Here is a 20,511-nt window from a genome sequence, read left to right as displayed (position 1 = left end):
CCCCCCCCCCCACCCCCCCCCCCCCCCACCCCCCCCCCCCCCCACCCCCCCCCCCCCCCACCCCCCCCCCCCCCCACCCCCCCCCCCCCCCACCCCCCCCCCCCCCCACCCCCCCCCCCCCCCACCCCCCCCCCCCCCCACCCCCCCCCCCCCCCACCCCCCCCCCCCCCCACCCCCCCCCCCCCCCACCCCCCCCCCCCCCCACCCCCCCCCCCCCCCACCCCCCCCCCCCCCCACCCCCCCCCCCCCCCACCCCCCCCCCCCCCCACCCCCCCCCCCCCCCACCCCCCCCCCCCCCCACCCCCCCCCCCCCCCACCCCCCCCCCCCCCCACCCCCCCCCCCCCCCACCCCCCCCCCCCCCCACCCCCCCCCCCCCCCACCCCCCCCCCCCCCCACCCCCCCCCCCCCCCACCCCCCCCCCCCCCCACCCCCCCCCCCCCCCACCCCCCCCCCCCCCCACCCCCCCCCCCCCCCACCCCCCCCCCCCCCCACCCCCCCCCCCCCCCACCCCCCCCCCCCCCCACCCCCCCCCCCCCCCACCCCCCCCCCCCCCCACCCCCCCCCCCCCCCACCCCCCCCCCCCCCCACCCCCCCCCCCCCCCACCCCCCCCCCCCCCCACCCCCCCCCCCCCCCACCCCCCCCCCCCCCCACCCCCCCCCCCCCCCACCCCCCCCCCCCCCCACCCCCCCCCCCCCCCACCCCCCCCCCCCCCCACCCCCCCCCCCCCCCACCCCCCCCCCCCCCCACCCCCCCCCCCCCCCACCCCCCCCCCCCCCCACCCCCCCCCCCCCCCACCCCCCCCCCCCCCCACCCCCCCCCCCCCCCACCCCCCCCCCCCCCCACCCCCCCCCCCCCCCACCCCCCCCCCCCCCCACCCCCCCCCCCCCCCACCCCCCCCCCCCCCCACCCCCCCCCCCCCCCACCCCCCCCCCCCCCCACCCCCCCCCCCCCCCACCCCCCCCCCCCCCCACCCCCCCCCCCCCCCACCCCCCCCCCCCCCCACCCCCCCCCCCCCCCACCCCCCCCCCCCCCCACCCCCCCCCCCCCCCACCCCCCCCCCCCCCCACCCCCCCCCCCCCCCACCCCCCCCCCCCCCCACCCCCCCCCCCCCCCACCCCCCCCCCCCCCCACCCCCCCCCCCCCCCACCCCCCCCCCCCCCCACCCCCCCCCCCCCCCACCCCCCCCCCCCCCCACCCCCCCCCCCCCCCACCCCCCCCCCCCCCCACCCCCCCCCCCCCCCACCCCCCCCCCCCCCCACCCCCCCCCCCCCCCACCCCCCCCCCCCCCCACCCCCCCCCCCCCCCACCCCCCCCCCCCCCCACCCCCCCCCCCCCCCACCCCCCCCCCCCCCCACCCCCCCCCCCCCCCACCCCCCCCCCCCCCCACCCCCCCCCCCCCCCACCCCCCCCCCCCCCCACCCCCCCCCCCCCCCACCCCCCCCCCCCCCCACCCCCCCCCCCCCCCACCCCCCCCCCCCCCCACCCCCCCCCCCCCCCACCCCCCCCCCCCCCCACCCCCCCCCCCCCCCACCCCCCCCCCCCCCCACCCCCCCCCCCCCCCACCCCCCCCCCCCCCCACCCCCCCCCCCCCCCACCCCCCCCCCCCCCCACCCCCCCCCCCCCCCACCCCCCCCCCCCCCCACCCCCCCCCCCCCCCACCCCCCCCCCCCCCCACCCCCCCCCCCCCCCACCCCCCCCCCCCCCCACCCCCCCCCCCCCCCACCCCCCCCCCCCCCCACCCCCCCCCCCCCCCACCCCCCCCCCCCCCCACCCCCCCCCCCCCCCACCCCCCCCCCCCCCCACCCCCCCCCCCCCCCACCCCCCCCCCCCCCCACCCCCCCCCCCCCCCACCCCCCCCCCCCCCCACCCCCCCCCCCCCCCACCCCCCCCCCCCCCCACCCCCCCCCCCCCCCACCCCCCCCCCCCCCCACCCCCCCCCCCCCCCACCCCCCCCCCCCCCCACCCCCCCCCCCCCCCACCCCCCCCCCCCCCCACCCCCCCCCCCCCCCACCCCCCCCCCCCCCCACCCCCCCCCCCCCCCACCCCCCCCCCCCCCCACCCCCCCCCCCCCCCACCCCCCCCCCCCCCCACCCCCCCCCCCCCCCACCCCCCCCCCCCCCCACCCCCCCCCCCCCCCACCCCCCCCCCCCCCCACCCCCCCCCCCCCCCACCCCCCCCCCCCCCCACCCCCCCCCCCCCCCACCCCCCCCCCCCCCCACCCCCCCCCCCCCCCACCCCCCCCCCCCCCCACCCCCCCCCCCCCCCACCCCCCCCCCCCCCCACCCCCCCCCCCCCCCACCCCCCCCCCCCCCCACCCCCCCCCCCCCCCACCCCCCCCCCCCCCCACCCCCCCCCCCCCCCACCCCCCCCCCCCCCCACCCCCCCCCCCCCCCACCCCCCCCCCCCCCCACCCCCCCCCCCCCCCACCCCCCCCCCCCCCCACCCCCCCCCCCCCCCACCCCCCCCCCCCCCCACCCCCCCCCCCCCCCACCCCCCCCCCCCCCCACCCCCCCCCCCCCCCACCCCCCCCCCCCCCCACCCCCCCCCCCCCCCACCCCCCCCCCCCCCCACCCCCCCCCCCCCCCACCCCCCCCCCCCCCCACCCCCCCCCCCCCCCACCCCCCCCCCCCCCCACCCCCCCCCCCCCCCACCCCCCCCCCCCCCCACCCCCCCCCCCCCCCACCCCCCCCCCCCCCCACCCCCCCCCCCCCCCACCCCCCCCCCCCCCCACCCCCCCCCCCCCCCACCCCCCCCCCCCCCCACCCCCCCCCCCCCCCACCCCCCCCCCCCCCCACCCCCCCCCCCCCCCACCCCCCCCCCCCCCCACCCCCCCCCCCCCCCACCCCCCCCCCCCCCCACCCCCCCCCCCCCCCACCCCCCCCCCCCCCCACCCCCCCCCCCCCCCACCCCCCCCCCCCCCCACCCCCCCCCCCCCCCACCCCCCCCCCCCCCCACCCCCCCCCCCCCCCACCCCCCCCCCCCCCCACCCCCCCCCCCCCCCACCCCCCCCCCCCCCCACCCCCCCCCCCCCCCACCCCCCCCCCCCCCCACCCCCCCCCCCCCCCACCCCCCCCCCCCCCCACCCCCCCCCCCCCCCACCCCCCCCCCCCCCCACCCCCCCCCCCCCCCACCCCCCCCCCCCCCCACCCCCCCCCCCCCCCACCCCCCCCCCCCCCCACCCCCCCCCCCCCCCACCCCCCCCCCCCCCCACCCCCCCCCCCCCCCACCCCCCCCCCCCCCCACCCCCCCCCCCCCCCACCCCCCCCCCCCCCCACCCCCCCCCCCCCCCACCCCCCCCCCCCCCCACCCCCCCCCCCCCCCACCCCCCCCCCCCCCCACCCCCCCCCCCCCCCACCCCCCCCCCCCCCCACCCCCCCCCCCCCCCACCCCCCCCCCCCCCCACCCCCCCCCCCCCCCACCCCCCCCCCCCCCCACCCCCCCCCCCCCCCACCCCCCCCCCCCCCCACCCCCCCCCCCCCCCACCCCCCCCCCCCCCCACCCCCCCCCCCCCCCACCCCCCCCCCCCCCCACCCCCCCCCCCCCCCACCCCCCCCCCCCCCCACCCCCCCCCCCCCCCACCCCCCCCCCCCCCCACCCCCCCCCCCCCCCACCCCCCCCCCCCCCCACCCCCCCCCCCCCCCACCCCCCCCCCCCCCCACCCCCCCCCCCCCCCACCCCCCCCCCCCCCCACCCCCCCCCCCCCCCACCCCCCCCCCCCCCCACCCCCCCCCCCCCCCACCCCCCCCCCCCCCCACCCCCCCCCCCCCCCACCCCCCCCCCCCCCCACCCCCCCCCCCCCCCACCCCCCCCCCCCCCCACCCCCCCCCCCCCCCACCCCCCCCCCCCCCCACCCCCCCCCCCCCCCACCCCCCCCCCCCCCCACCCCCCCCCCCCCCCACCCCCCCCCCCCCCCACCCCCCCCCCCCCCCACCCCCCCCCCCCCCCACCCCCCCCCCCCCCCACCCCCCCCCCCCCCCACCCCCCCCCCCCCCCACCCCCCCCCCCCCCCACCCCCCCCCCCCCCCACCCCCCCCCCCCCCCACCCCCCCCCCCCCCCACCCCCCCCCCCCCCCACCCCCCCCCCCCCCCACCCCCCCCCCCCCCCACCCCCCCCCCCCCCCACCCCCCCCCCCCCCCACCCCCCCCCCCCCCCACCCCCCCCCCCCCCCACCCCCCCCCCCCCCCACCCCCCCCCCCCCCCACCCCCCCCCCCCCCCACCCCCCCCCCCCCCCACCCCCCCCCCCCCCCACCCCCCCCCCCCCCCACCCCCCCCCCCCCCCACCCCCCCCCCCCCCCACCCCCCCCCCCCCCCACCCCCCCCCCCCCCCACCCCCCCCCCCCCCCACCCCCCCCCCCCCCCACCCCCCCCCCCCCCCACCCCCCCCCCCCCCCACCCCCCCCCCCCCCCACCCCCCCCCCCCCCCACCCCCCCCCCCCCCCACCCCCCCCCCCCCCCACCCCCCCCCCCCCCCACCCCCCCCCCCCCCCACCCCCCCCCCCCCCCACCCCCCCCCCCCCCCACCCCCCCCCCCCCCCACCCCCCCCCCCCCCCACCCCCCCCCCCCCCCACCCCCCCCCCCCCCCACCCCCCCCCCCCCCCACCCCCCCCCCCCCCCACCCCCCCCCCCCCCCACCCCCCCCCCCCCCCACCCCCCCCCCCCCCCACCCCCCCCCCCCCCCACCCCCCCCCCCCCCCACCCCCCCCCCCCCCCACCCCCCCCCCCCCCCACCCCCCCCCCCCCCCACCCCCCCCCCCCCCCACCCCCCCCCCCCCCCACCCCCCCCCCCCCCCACCCCCCCCCCCCCCCACCCCCCCCCCCCCCCACCCCCCCCCCCCCCCACCCCCCCCCCCCCCCACCCCCCCCCCCCCCCACCCCCCCCCCCCCCCACCCCCCCCCCCCCCCACCCCCCCCCCCCCCCACCCCCCCCCCCCCCCACCCCCCCCCCCCCCCACCCCCCCCCCCCCCCACCCCCCCCCCCCCCCACCCCCCCCCCCCCCCACCCCCCCCCCCCCCCACCCCCCCCCCCCCCCACCCCCCCCCCCCCCCACCCCCCCCCCCCCCCACCCCCCCCCCCCCCCACCCCCCCCCCCCCCCACCCCCCCCCCCCCCCACCCCCCCCCCCCCCCACCCCCCCCCCCCCCCACCCCCCCCCCCCCCCACCCCCCCCCCCCCCCACCCCCCCCCCCCCCCACCCCCCCCCCCCCCCACCCCCCCCCCCCCCCACCCCCCCCCCCCCCCACCCCCCCCCCCCCCCACCCCCCCCCCCCCCCACCCCCCCCCCCCCCCACCCCCCCCCCCCCCCACCCCCCCCCCCCCCCACCCCCCCCCCCCCCCACCCCCCCCCCCCCCCACCCCCCCCCCCCCCCACCCCCCCCCCCCCCCACCCCCCCCCCCCCCCACCCCCCCCCCCCCCCACCCCCCCCCCCCCCCACCCCCCCCCCCCCCCACCCCCCCCCCCCCCCACCCCCCCCCCCCCCCACCCCCCCCCCCCCCCACCCCCCCCCCCCCCCACCCCCCCCCCCCCCCACCCCCCCCCCCCCCCACCCCCCCCCCCCCCCACCCCCCCCCCCCCCCACCCCCCCCCCCCCCCACCCCCCCCCCCCCCCACCCCCCCCCCCCCCCACCCCCCCCCCCCCCCACCCCCCCCCCCCCCCACCCCCCCCCCCCCCCACCCCCCCCCCCCCCCACCCCCCCCCCCCCCCACCCCCCCCCCCCCCCACCCCCCCCCCCCCCCACCCCCCCCCCCCCCCACCCCCCCCCCCCCCCACCCCCCCCCCCCCCCACCCCCCCCCCCCCCCACCCCCCCCCCCCCCCACCCCCCCCCCCCCCCACCCCCCCCCCCCCCCACCCCCCCCCCCCCCCACCCCCCCCCCCCCCCACCCCCCCCCCCCCCCACCCCCCCCCCCCCCCACCCCCCCCCCCCCCCACCCCCCCCCCCCCCCACCCCCCCCCCCCCCCACCCCCCCCCCCCCCCACCCCCCCCCCCCCCCACCCCCCCCCCCCCCCACCCCCCCCCCCCCCCACCCCCCCCCCCCCCCACCCCCCCCCCCCCCCACCCCCCCCCCCCCCCACCCCCCCCCCCCCCCACCCCCCCCCCCCCCCACCCCCCCCCCCCCCCACCCCCCCCCCCCCCCACCCCCCCCCCCCCCCACCCCCCCCCCCCCCCACCCCCCCCCCCCCCCACCCCCCCCCCCCCCCACCCCCCCCCCCCCCCACCCCCCCCCCCCCCCACCCCCCCCCCCCCCCACCCCCCCCCCCCCCCACCCCCCCCCCCCCCCACCCCCCCCCCCCCCCACCCCCCCCCCCCCCCACCCCCCCCCCCCCCCACCCCCCCCCCCCCCCACCCCCCCCCCCCCCCACCCCCCCCCCCCCCCACCCCCCCCCCCCCCCACCCCCCCCCCCCCCCACCCCCCCCCCCCCCCACCCCCCCCCCCCCCCACCCCCCCCCCCCCCCACCCCCCCCCCCCCCCACCCCCCCCCCCCCCCACCCCCCCCCCCCCCCACCCCCCCCCCCCCCCACCCCCCCCCCCCCCCACCCCCCCCCCCCCCCACCCCCCCCCCCCCCCACCCCCCCCCCCCCCCACCCCCCCCCCCCCCCACCCCCCCCCCCCCCCACCCCCCCCCCCCCCCACCCCCCCCCCCCCCCACCCCCCCCCCCCCCCACCCCCCCCCCCCCCCACCCCCCCCCCCCCCCACCCCCCCCCCCCCCCACCCCCCCCCCCCCCCACCCCCCCCCCCCCCCACCCCCCCCCCCCCCCACCCCCCCCCCCCCCCACCCCCCCCCCCCCCCACCCCCCCCCCCCCCCACCCCCCCCCCCCCCCACCCCCCCCCCCCCCCACCCCCCCCCCCCCCCACCCCCCCCCCCCCCCACCCCCCCCCCCCCCCACCCCCCCCCCCCCCCACCCCCCCCCCCCCCCACCCCCCCCCCCCCCCACCCCCCCCCCCCCCCACCCCCCCCCCCCCCCACCCCCCCCCCCCCCCACCCCCCCCCCCCCCCACCCCCCCCCCCCCCCACCCCCCCCCCCCCCCACCCCCCCCCCCCCCCACCCCCCCCCCCCCCCACCCCCCCCCCCCCCCACCCCCCCCCCCCCCCACCCCCCCCCCCCCCCACCCCCCCCCCCCCCCACCCCCCCCCCCCCCCACCCCCCCCCCCCCCCACCCCCCCCCCCCCCCACCCCCCCCCCCCCCCACCCCCCCCCCCCCCCACCCCCCCCCCCCCCCACCCCCCCCCCCCCCCACCCCCCCCCCCCCCCACCCCCCCCCCCCCCCACCCCCCCCCCCCCCCACCCCCCCCCCCCCCCACCCCCCCCCCCCCCCACCCCCCCCCCCCCCCACCCCCCCCCCCCCCCACCCCCCCCCCCCCCCACCCCCCCCCCCCCCCACCCCCCCCCCCCCCCACCCCCCCCCCCCCCCACCCCCCCCCCCCCCCACCCCCCCCCCCCCCCACCCCCCCCCCCCCCCACCCCCCCCCCCCCCCACCCCCCCCCCCCCCCACCCCCCCCCCCCCCCACCCCCCCCCCCCCCCACCCCCCCCCCCCCCCACCCCCCCCCCCCCCCACCCCCCCCCCCCCCCACCCCCCCCCCCCCCCACCCCCCCCCCCCCCCACCCCCCCCCCCCCCCACCCCCCCCCCCCCCCACCCCCCCCCCCCCCCACCCCCCCCCCCCCCCACCCCCCCCCCCCCCCACCCCCCCCCCCCCCCACCCCCCCCCCCCCCCACCCCCCCCCCCCCCCACCCCCCCCCCCCCCCACCCCCCCCCCCCCCCACCCCCCCCCCCCCCCACCCCCCCCCCCCCCCACCCCCCCCCCCCCCCACCCCCCCCCCCCCCCACCCCCCCCCCCCCCCACCCCCCCCCCCCCCCACCCCCCCCCCCCCCCACCCCCCCCCCCCCCCACCCCCCCCCCCCCCCACCCCCCCCCCCCCCCACCCCCCCCCCCCCCCACCCCCCCCCCCCCCCACCCCCCCCCCCCCCCACCCCCCCCCCCCCCCACCCCCCCCCCCCCCCACCCCCCCCCCCCCCCACCCCCCCCCCCCCCCACCCCCCCCCCCCCCCACCCCCCCCCCCCCCCACCCCCCCCCCCCCCCACCCCCCCCCCCCCCCACCCCCCCCCCCCCCCACCCCCCCCCCCCCCCACCCCCCCCCCCCCCCACCCCCCCCCCCCCCCACCCCCCCCCCCCCCCACCCCCCCCCCCCCCCACCCCCCCCCCCCCCCACCCCCCCCCCCCCCCACCCCCCCCCCCCCCCACCCCCCCCCCCCCCCACCCCCCCCCCCCCCCACCCCCCCCCCCCCCCACCCCCCCCCCCCCCCACCCCCCCCCCCCCCCACCCCCCCCCCCCCCCACCCCCCCCCCCCCCCACCCCCCCCCCCCCCCACCCCCCCCCCCCCCCACCCCCCCCCCCCCCCACCCCCCCCCCCCCCCACCCCCCCCCCCCCCCACCCCCCCCCCCCCCCACCCCCCCCCCCCCCCACCCCCCCCCCCCCCCACCCCCCCCCCCCCCCACCCCCCCCCCCCCCCACCCCCCCCCCCCCCCACCCCCCCCCCCCCCCACCCCCCCCCCCCCCCACCCCCCCCCCCCCCCACCCCCCCCCCCCCCCACCCCCCCCCCCCCCCACCCCCCCCCCCCCCCACCCCCCCCCCCCCCCACCCCCCCCCCCCCCCACCCCCCCCCCCCCCCACCCCCCCCCCCCCCCACCCCCCCCCCCCCCCACCCCCCCCCCCCCCCACCCCCCCCCCCCCCCACCCCCCCCCCCCCCCACCCCCCCCCCCCCCCACCCCCCCCCCCCCCCACCCCCCCCCCCCCCCACCCCCCCCCCCCCCCACCCCCCCCCCCCCCCACCCCCCCCCCCCCCCACCCCCCCCCCCCCCCACCCCCCCCCCCCCCCACCCCCCCCCCCCCCCACCCCCCCCCCCCCCCACCCCCCCCCCCCCCCACCCCCCCCCCCCCCCACCCCCCCCCCCCCCCACCCCCCCCCCCCCCCACCCCCCCCCCCCCCCACCCCCCCCCCCCCCCACCCCCCCCCCCCCCCACCCCCCCCCCCCCCCACCCCCCCCCCCCCCCACCCCCCCCCCCCCCCACCCCCCCCCCCCCCCACCCCCCCCCCCCCCCACCCCCCCCCCCCCCCACCCCCCCCCCCCCCCACCCCCCCCCCCCCCCACCCCCCCCCCCCCCCACCCCCCCCCCCCCCCACCCCCCCCCCCCCCCACCATAGAAAGAAAGAAAGAAAGAAAGAAAGAAAGAAAGAAAGAAAGAAAGAAAGAAAGAAAGAAAGAAAGAAAGAAAGAAAGAAAGAAAGAAAGAAAGAAAACGTGAAATATATGCCTGTTTATTTGGTTTCCAGCTTCTCTAATGACACCAATTAATTATTCACTGCCCTGAATTCTACCGCTGCCTGTAACAAGACTCGGTGGATGGAAACGAGAATTGCTCAGGCCAGAAAGTCAATCGCTTATCAAATGCTCCGATCAATGCAAACTCACTGTGATACTCAGCAAGGTCACGTCCACTACAATTGTCGCTTGTCCGCCGGCACGTGCTTTAAACGATTTAATCGTCGGGCATTTTTTTCCCCCTGGCAAATTATTTGGCTCGGTCACATCCGGCCTCCGAACCAACAGATTTCATCACTTATCTGGTGCGTGATGATAGAGTGGGCGGGTTTGAATGACTTTGTGTCTGCTCTTTTCTAACTACAGAGGCTGTTCCTAAAATATTTGGATTTCTCTCCCGACTGAAATAGAATCCTGCTCTTAATGTTGTTACTGAAATGGCGCCATTTTTCCCAGGAAGCATCGAAACCAGAGGTGGGATCCAGCAGGTTCTCACAGGTTCCCGAGAGCAGGTTACTAATTATTTGCGCGTGCCGAGAGGGGGTTACGAATTGGTGATTTTGCCACGTGATTTTTGCCTTAGTTATGCCCTCCTCTCAGCAGTAGCGCGCAGAACTGGAAGCAGTCTAGCGCAGTAATCAAGGGTGCACCTCATGCAAGTGGCAAAGCCTGCGCTTCAAGGCGTGCATTCGCTTTCCCCGCCAAGGACCGCCATAGCCAAGCTGCCCTTAAGCCACAGCCCCGTCCAGGAATGCCCCGCCCCCGGAACGCCCGGCCACACCCCCATCATGCCCCGCCCAGCCCAATTGGCGCTACGCCACAGTTTGAATCCCACCACCATGGGAACCTGTTACTAAAATTTTTGGATCCCACCACTGACCGAAACCCAACCTTGAGCTTAAAAGACCAGAGCCACTTGCTTTCCTGAAGTTCCAGGTACAGCTGCTGTCTAGATGACCACAATTAGTCCCCCTGGAGAAAATGGCTGCTTTGGAGGGCGGAGTCTATGGCATCAGAGCCTGTTGAGGTCCCTCCCCAAGTTCCAACCGGTGGGCTCAGGGGAGGGGAGGGTTTTTTTACCGCCATCTGAGTTTTATTTTGTGTTTTATTCTGGTTTTATTCGAAATTTATATTGTTATTGGTTTTAAATTATATGATTAATATTATATTGTGTTGTGCGCCGCCCTGAGCCCTCCAGGGGAGGGCGGCTAATAAATCTAAAGTATAAAATAAATATAAATAAATAGATAAACGCCAAAATATTTCTTTCCCATTGCTCCTCCAGCAAGTAAAGTGCACAGGTCTTTCCTGGTTCGTCCTTAAACAGCCCTGCAAAGTAATTAACATCACACCTTTCTTTAATTAAAGTAATTAACATCACCCCCCCCAGCTGGCCCCTAACCGGTTTATGCCTGGGCTTACCATCCAACATGACTCTCCACCTCCCCCCCTCTCTTTTTTTTCTGGGTAGAATTTTAAAATTGGGGCTGGCGGACGCCTCTTTTATTGTTATTGTTATCGCTGTTTTAAGGGTTTTAACAATGTGTTTACCTGTATTTATACTTTGTGTGTACACCGCCCAGAGCCCTTCGGGGATGGGAGCGGTATAAAAGTTTAAACAATAAATAAATAAATAAATAAATAAAAGGACATTACAGTCAGCTTCCAAGAGGGTAGATCTCTTCATGGCGGCAAACCATGGCATTCCAAATGGAACTTCCATATTCAGAGGCAGTATACCCCTGGCTACAACCTTCTCAGAAGCATCCAAGGGGCCACCGTTGGAAAGAGTTGTTGTTGTCATTGTTGTTGTTGTTTATTAGATGTTGTAGACCGCCTCATCCCCAAAGCAGCAGTGGCATAGTGGCTAAGAGCAGTGGCAAAGTGCAGGTGCACTCTGATCTGGAGGAACCGGGCTTGATTCCCAGCTCTGCCTGTGCACTCCCACACACGCCAGCTGGGTGACCTTGGGCTAGTCACAGCTTCTCGGAGCTCTCTCAGCCCCACCTACCTCACAGGGAGTTTGTTGGGGGGGAAGGGCAAGGAGATTGTAAGCCCCTTTGAGCCTCCTACAGGAGAGAAAGGGGGATATAAATCCAAACTACTACTACTACTCTTCTTCTTCTTCTTCTTCTTCTTCTTCTTCTTCTTCTTCTTCTTCTTCTTCTTCTTCTTCTTCTTCTTCTTCTTCTTCGGGCTCTAGGCAGTTCACAATACAATAAAAGCCAATCAATTACTTAAAAACATCTAAAAACATTTAAAGTTCAATATGCAGCATCAAAAGTTCCCAATGCCCGCTCTCTGGCTCCTGGATCTCTGCCCAGAGGAACCGAAAGTCACACAAATGTCTCTCGGAGGCTGCCACCTCCATTTAACGTCCTTTCCGCCTTTACTTTCATTGCCGAAAATATTTATACGAGCCATAAAGAACTGGGAAGCCCTGGCGATAAGGGAGAGGGGGAGAGCGATTACGGCAGAAGCAGGAAATTCTTCAACCTCCTGAGCGAATAATTTTATGCTCTGCGAGTGGGCTCTCTGCCAGCTCGACGGGGAGGCCTGCCAAAGAGGTGAGATCCAAGGGAACAGCATGCTCGGCTCGCGAGCAATCTGCCACGTTACGGGCGGCGAAGGTTATGAGCAAATCAGCCGAAAGCGCTGCTTTCTGGAAATCGTTTCAGCAGAGCTGAGAAAGGCTTCCCTCGGTTCCGCGGGTTTGAACACGGCCTTCAGCAGCGTTCGTTTTATGCCTTTGCAACAGCTCCGACGTGCTCCCAAAGATGTTGTCGTGCGGTCGATTCGAATTGGTTCGGGAACAGTTTGACCAAGCCTGAGGAGGGCAGCTCGGTCTGGAGGAGGTTGGAAGGGGGGGCATGATTGCTCTCTTGAAGTATTTGAAGGGCTGTCGCTTAGAGGAGCGCAGGGAGCCGTTGTTGTTGGCAGCAGAGGAGAGGGCTCACGATAATGGGTATAAATTACGGGCATAAAAGTACCAGCTGGACATTAGGAAAAATTTTTACATGGAGAGTTGTTCAGCTGTGGAATCAGCTGCCTAGGAGGTAGTAAACATCCCCTCTCTTGAAGCAGCAGCTGGGCAGATATTCGTCAGGGGTGCTATAAGTCTAGGCCAGTGGTGGCGAACCTATGGCACGGGTGCCAGAGGCGGCACTCAGAGCCCTCTCTGTGGGCACACGCAAACAGAGTTCGTCATGTTGAAGCGGAATTTCCACCTACACGCTCTAGGCTGGCCTGGGCTGCTGGGCTCGATTATTAGCATTAAACCTAAGACTTAGTTTTGGGGAAGCAATGTAGGTAACTGTGTTAAGCTGTTAAACCCCAGTAATTTTCATGCGAAGAACTAAAGCGTGATCCTTTACCTGGGAGTAAGCTCGGTTGCTGGCAATGGGGCTTGCTTCTGAGTAAACCCTCCTAGGGTCGTGATTCACCCGTTGGAAGAGTTGGACGGCTGCTTCAAAGCAAAGCCACCGACTGCCACCAAGCTTACTCCTGAGTAATGCACACCTCAAAGCCAGCCGTTTTTTTCTAAACTAAGACCTCAGTATTCAGGTTAAATTGCCGTGTTGGCACTTGGAGATAAATAAGTGGGTTTGGGGTTGCAATTTGGGCACTCGGTCTCGAAAAGGGCTGTTCTCCCGCCATCACTGAGTCGAAGTTGTAGGGAATTGCAGCTCAGGATACCAGGAACTATACTCCTTATCAGTCTGTCAGCATGGCCAATTGGCCATGCTGACAGAGGCTGATGGGAATTGTAGTTCCTGAACATCTGGAGAGCCGCAGGTTCCCTACCCCTGGTCTAGGCTGATCCTGCATTGAGCAGGGGGTGGACTGGATGGCCATTATGACCCTTCTCAATTCTTTGATTCTATGACCTCACTCCCCCCCACCCCTACCCCAGGTAGGCATTAAGGATGAAACATTCAGAAAGACAGAAAGGATATAGAATTAAATGTCAGTGCAGGGTAGTTGTTAAGAGCAGGTGGACTGCGATCTGGATTCTCTCAACCTAAAGACCCTCCCAGCCTAGGCTGTGTGAGGATAAAATGTGGGAGAGGAGACTTATGCCTGAGCATCTAGGTGAAAGCACAGGGCAACGGAAGTATCAAAAAACAGAAGGGGAAAATCAACTGGTTTGAGGGAACAGGAAACGAAAAGACAAAGCTGTGGCTCAGTGATAAAGCATGGGCTCTGTCATGATACATAAAAAAGAGTGAAAAGTTCACTACAAGGTCATCTTCTGAGTTAGCAGAGGTTTGCAAAACCCAGAGGACGGAGACAGTCAGTCTAGGGGCAAAAGTAGCAAAGATTAACCTTTAACATGATTAGTTAGTTCAACTATAATTCTAGACCAATGAGAGGCTGTTGCGTGGGTGGGGAAAAGTATCCCTGATGTATGTATCGTATATGCTATGCTAAGTTGAGAGCTAGAGACTGAGTTAAGTTCTGTGTGTGTTAAACTGCGTTATAGCTGAAGAGATCTGTATAGCATTATAGTCTTGTATAAGAATAGATTTGTGTAACCTTGCAACTAAGAACATAAGAACATAAGAACGAGCCTGCTGGATCAGTCCAGAGTCCATCTAGTCCAGCACTCTGCTACTCACAGTGGCTCACCAGGTGCCTTTGGGAGTTCACATGCAGGATGTGAAAGCAATGGCCTTCTGCTGCTGCTGCTGCTCCTGAGCACCTGGTCTGCTAAGGCATTTGCAATCTCAGATCAAAGAGGATCAAGATTGGTAGCCGTAGATTGACTTCTCCTCCATAAATCTGTCCAAGCCCCTTTTAAAGCTATCCAGGTGAGTGGCCATCACCACCTCCTGTGGCAGCACGTTCCAAACACCAATCACACGTTGCGTGAAAAAATGTTTCCTTTTATTAGCTACCCCCCAGCATTTTCAGTGTATGCCCCTTGCTAAAGTAAAAATCTTCCTATGGAAAGAACATCTTGCGTGGAGAGTATTCTTTTCCAAGTGTGATAGAAGGTTGCCGTGAGTGCAAGAAGACTAAAGACTTCTCATCTTACCAGAGTGACTCCGCTTTAAACTCTGCTGATATGCTCTACGTGTAGAAGGTCCTGGGTTCAATTCTTGGCATCTCAGGTTGAAGGAGCTCACATGGGTGGTGATGTTTCTCTGGCCAAGATCCTGGCAACTGCTGCCAGTTACAATAGATAGACCATATCTGAGCTTGATAGACAAGTAGCATCTTTCAATGTAAGGCAGCTTTGTATGTTCAGGTGTCATTTGTGTGGCTCACAAATGTGTGTGTTAATGTGCTGTCGAATTGCTCCTGATTTATGGTGGACCTATGAATTAATGACTCCCAACCGTCCTATTGTTGACAGCCGTGCTTAGATCTTGCCCACTGAGGTCCGTGGCTTCCCTCATTGAGTCGCTCCATCTAATGTCAGGTCTTCCTCTTTTCCTGCCCCCTTCAACCTTTCCTAGAAGTGTTATTTTTTCCAGTGAGTTTGGTCTTCACATGATTTGACCCAAGTACAATAGCGTCAGTTTAGTCATTTTAGCTTCTACGGAGAATTTAGGCTCAATTAGCTCTATGTGGCTCAGGTACTGCACAACTGTCTGTCTTTGCAGAAACTGAAAGATAAATAGCAAAAGGAGATGACTGAGATGCAGAGGCGTAGCTGGGCCAGAGTGTGCCCGGTGTGCACTCTGTGTTTTACGCCCACCCCCCTCCACGGAGCCCTGTCCCCGCCCCCTCTTACCTTAGTTCAGCTTGGAAAAGCGGCCTGTTCCCTTCAGGCTGAAAATGGTCTGGTGGGAACTACGCTTCCCATGAAACCCTGGGGCTCACAAGGTCTCTTGGGAAGTGTAGTTCCCACCAGGCCGTTTCAGCCTGAGGTTTCAGCCTGAAGGGAGCAGCAGTGGCATAGGAGGTTAAGAGCTCGTGTATCTAATCTGGAGGAACCGGGTTTGATTCCCAGCTCTGCCGCCTGAGCTGTGGAGGCTTATCTGGGGAATTCAGATTAGCCTGTGCACTCCCACACACACCAGCTGGGTGACCTTGGGCTAGTCACAGCTTCTCGGAGCTCTCTCAGCCACACCTACCTCACAGGGTGTTTGTTGTGAGAGGGGAAGGGCAAGGAGATTGTCAGCCCCTTTGAGTCTCCTGCAGGAGAGAAAGGGGGGATATAAGTCCAAACTCTTCTTCTTCTTCTCCAGCCTGCAGTGTTTCACTAAGGTAAGATCCTCTGAAGATGCCACTCCCAGTTCCAACTCAGCTGGGCTAGAAATCTCCTCCATCTTCTCTTCGCTTGACTTTTTACAGATTTTCCTGGCAAAGGAATAGGGTGGGACGGACGTTTGGGAGACTGAAGGCCAGGTGGCGGTGCCTTCCTGCGAGCCTCCAGGTGATGCCCCACATTACCAACCCGGTCGTGGGAGCGTGTGTGGTGCTGCACAACGTACGTGAGAGCGAGGGTCGTGACGCTCCAGAGAGTGAGGCCCGGGCTGGAGTGTTGATGATGCAGTTGGAAGAGCAGCGGGAGATTTCAGTGAGGGCACAAGAAAGGAGGAAATACAACCCCCACAATGAGACCAATCTCGCGGAGGGCAGGCAGGGCGGTGTGAGAAGCTCTGGCCACCTACCTGCACAGGACCAGAGTTGCCAATTCCCAAGAGGGGAGACTTTGATTAGCCCAAGGTCGACCAGCAAGTTTCCATGACAGACAGATTGGAGGAGGAAGAGGAAGAGGAAGAGGAAGAAGAAGGAGAAGGAGAAGAGGAGGAGGAGGAGTTTGGATTTAAATCCCACCTTTCTCTCCTGTGAGGAGACTCAAGGTGGCCGACAAGCTCCTTTCCCTTCCTCTCCCCACAACAGACACCTTGTGAGGTAGATGGGGCTGAGAGAGTTCAGAGAGAACTGTGGCAAGTCCAAGGTCACCCAGCAGGAATGTAGGAGTGCGGAAACACATCTGGTTCACCAGATAAGCCTCTGCCACTCAGGTGAAGGAGTGAGGAATCAAACCCGGTTCTCCAGATTAGAATGCACCTGCTCTTAACCACTATACTATGCTGGCAGCAGAGAACACGGCGGGTCTTTTGTCTTCCTTTCATTTCCAACACGTTTGCCACACACCCCTCCCGTGCTGTGTCGAACAACTTCCTCTTTGTGGCCGAAGAAGCATGCCCCGTTTGCATGTAATAAGGAATGCGAAATTCTTCTTTACAGGTTAGCACACCATTCTGACACATCCCATGGTACCTTCTATGAAAGGCTTCCTGTGTCTGGGGAGGAAGGTAGTGGGAATTGGGTCTTTTTCTGAATCCAGCCGGCACGTATGTGTGGAACCAGGAGATCCCCTTTGTCCACCTGCTGGTTTTTCATGCCGTTGATTTATTGCGCCGACAGTTAGGAGACGGTAAGTCTCCTCTTGGGCTGGAATGAACGCTGACAGCTTCATTCATCACACGGGCTATTCACGGACCCGACGCTGTTAAGCAAGCTATTAAACGCACATCTGGCCAGTTTAGCAGTCATAAAAAAAAGGGACTAATAAAAAGATTTCATCTAGTGAGGGGCTTATTAGGACTCTTTCCCCAGTAATAAGGACCCCAGAAACAGCATTAAGAATACGAAAGAACCAGAATATCGGAGACGCGAAGTTAAGAATACCAGAGCTTGGTTGTGACTTTAAGAACATAAGAACATCAGAACTAGCCTGCTGGATCAGACCAGAGTCCATCTAGTCCAGCTCTCTGCTACTCGCAGTGGCCCACCAGGTGCCTTTGGGAACTCACGTGCAGGAGGTGAAAGCAATGGCCTTCTGCTGCTGCTGCTCCTGACCACCTGGTCTGCTAAGGCATTTGCAATCTGGGATCAAGGAGGATCAAGATTGGTAGCCACAGATCGACTTCTCCTCCATAAATCTGTCCAAGCCCTCTTTAAAGCTATCCAGGTTAGTGGCCATCACCACCTCCTGTGGCAGCATATTCCAAACACCAATCACACGTTGCTTGAAGAAGTGTTTCCTTTTATTAGTCCTAATTCTTCCCCCCAGCATTTTCAATGAATGCCCCCTGGTTCTAGTATTGTGAGAAAGGGAGAAAAATGTCGCTCTGTCGGCATTTTCTACCCCATGCATAATTTTATAGAGAAGGAAAAAGAAAACATTCCAAAATGACTTTCCAAATGACTTTCCAAAAACACAACTCTCCCAGTATGGGAAAGAACAAGATCTTTGTTAGTAAACACAAAATATTTCAACAGCAACCAAAAACCCAAACTTCAGTCTAGGTAGGACCCCTATCAGCAGAACCACTGTGTAGTTGGGTCATATCCAGCAGGGTTGCTTGGGGAAAGAGGAGGGTTTGGGGGGGCGGGTGTCAACCTATCTGATGTTCTAGGAATTTCTCTAGTCTTTGGTACAAACCATAGAGAATGAGGAAATTCCTACGGCATCATGGAAGATATGAGGTCACTTCTGGGTGATGCTCTAGGAATCCTTACAATCTCTATGGACGTTACCACAGAGACTGGAGAAATTCCTAAAGCGTCACCATTGAATGCTATCCCTCCCCCGCTTTCTTCCCCACTCTTCAAATCATCAAGGGTAGGGGATGAGGGAGGTTTGCAAAGGAAAAATATCAAGCTGATGCACGATAGAGTATTCAGTGCATCCGTTTCTTCACCTCTCAACTTCCAGTCATTATTATTACAATTATTGTTATTCAATATTCCACCCCTTTTGGATAGAGAGTTCTCTACCCTAATCACCGCAGCCAAGAAAACGTGCCCCCCCCCCCGCCCTGTATTTTTCTCTCCCATTTGAACAGGGCCACTTGACACACTACCTGTATTGCTTAATAAACCCTGTTCAAAGGAGAGCCATAATGCTCACCAGGTTTAATGTTATGCCTTCTGCCTTGTTACATGGCAGATTTAATAAGCAAGAAAAGGCTAAAAGATTGTGCCCATGTAACTTTGGCTCAGTTGAATCTCTGGCCCACCAATTACTGATTCAAGGAAATCAGATCCAAGTATGTGAATCTTACTCCTTTACATTTAACCCATCTCCCCGATTTAATTAGATTACACTACTTGTTGGACAACCTTGATCCTTCTCTCTGTATGATAGTGGCAGACTTTCTCCTGGAAATTACTAAACGCCAGTAGATTTCCTTCGACCTAACATTTATTTCCTGTATTGTATATGCTTTTTAATCCGTTTTTTATTATTGTTGTACTGTTGTCTATGCCAATAAAGGCTTGCTTCTGAATATTCCACCCCTCCCCTTTTGGGCTTGGGGCAGCAAACAAAAATGTCAGAACAATATAATAAAAACATTTTAAAACAACATTCCATCTATATTTAAAACAGAAAACTTCCAAAACTGCAGAAGCTAGCTCTAAAAGATTATAGTAGTGTCTCATAAATACTTTTATGTATGTGTGCTTTATTTCTTGATCATTTTCGCTAACCTCATGCCACTAATTCTTTGTATACATACATAATCTCGAAACAATATTCTACAGGCTGCGAGGCTGAAACCACTCGGACAAAGTTTGCTTCACAGGAAAACTTTATTGATTTGGCTCGCCCCGGCTACAGGGTGCTGGAACTGAGGAGCCCCTCCTCGGCTCCAGCATTTATTGCAAGTTTGAAACGCCAGTGGTCCAATCACCTCTTCCCCTTTTCCCCACCCTTGGCCCTCATTGGCGGTCGCGTTCCCGCTTTGGAACCAGGACGGCGGGAACTGGTGCATGTTGGGAGTTGTAGTCCTGACACAGGCATACAAATATATCTTAGAATAAGGTCTGCTTTTAATTTCTTGATTCGTCTTGGCATGGCGCTTCTAGGTCCCAATGTGAGCCAGTTGCTTCAGCCTTTTGCACAAGGGCTTCATCATGGGGCTATCCTAGGTAAATATACACCACAGCACAAAATTGTGCCAAAGCTCCCAAAGGTTCCTGGGTGGGGCCTGGAGATATCCCACAACAACAACGGGTCAGTGCTATCAGTCACAGACCAGGAAAGGGATTTGGGCGTCTTAGTTGATAGTTCCATGGGAATGTCAACTCAATGCATGGCAGCTGTGAAAAAGGCAAACTCTATGCTGGGGATCATTAGGAAAGGAATTGAGAATAAAACTGCAAAGATTGTCATGCCCTTATATAAAGCCGTGGTGCGACCACACTTGGAGTACTGTGTCCAGTTCTGGTCGCTGCATCTCAAAAAGGATATCGAAGAGATAGAAAAAGTGCAGAGAAGGGCAACGAGGATGATTGAGGGACTGGAGCACCTTCCTTATGAGGAGAGGCTGCAGCGTTTGGGACTCTTTTAGTTTGGAGAGGAGACGTCTGAGGGGGAGGATAGGATTGACAGTCTATAAAAAATTGTCATACATGGGGGTAGAAAATGTTGACAGAGAGAAATTTTTCTCTCTTTCTCACAATACTAGAACCAGGGGACATCCATTGAAAATGCTGGGGGGAAGAATTAGGTCTAATCAAAGGAAACACTTCTTCACGCAACGTGTGATTGGTGTTTGGAATATGCTGCCACAGGAGGTGGTGATGGCCACTAACCTGGATAGCTTTAAAAGGGGCTTGGACAGATTTATGGAGGAGAAGTCGATCTATGGCTACCAATCTTGATCCTCCCTTGATCTCAGATTGCAAATGCCTTAGCAGACCAGGTACTCGGGAGCAGCAGCAGCAGAAGGCCATTGCTTTCACCTCCTGCACATGAGCTCCCAAAGGCACCTGGTGGGCCACTGCGAGTAGCAGAGAGCTGGACTAGATGGACTCTGGTCTGATCCAGCTGGCTTGTTCTTATGTTCTTATTACAAATCAGTTCCCTGGAGAAAATAGGGGGACAGTATGGCATTACAGCCCTCCCTCCCCCCATGTCTCTCCCTTCCCCTTCCCCAACCCCAACCTTCTCCGTTCTCCAGGAATTTCCCAATCCAGAGCTGGAAAACCCCCATGGAATCCTCCCCTCTCCACTTCCATCCAGTGTTATGTAGTGGTTAAGAGCGGGTGCACTCTAAGCTGGAGAATGTGGGTTGATTCCCCGCTCTGCCACTTGAGATGTGGAGACATACCTGGTAAACCAGATTAGTTTGTGTACTCCCAACACATGCCAGCTGGGTGACCTTGGGCTAGTCACAGTTCTTCGGAGCTCTCTCAGCTCCATCT

Source organism: Sphaerodactylus townsendi, linkage group LG02 (genome assembly GCF_021028975.2).
Source record: "Sphaerodactylus townsendi isolate TG3544 linkage group LG02, MPM_Stown_v2.3, whole genome shotgun sequence".
In the NCBI taxonomy this organism is placed as follows: domain Eukaryota; kingdom Metazoa; phylum Chordata; class Lepidosauria; order Squamata; family Sphaerodactylidae; genus Sphaerodactylus; species Sphaerodactylus townsendi.
This window is presented reverse-complemented; position numbering follows the sequence as displayed.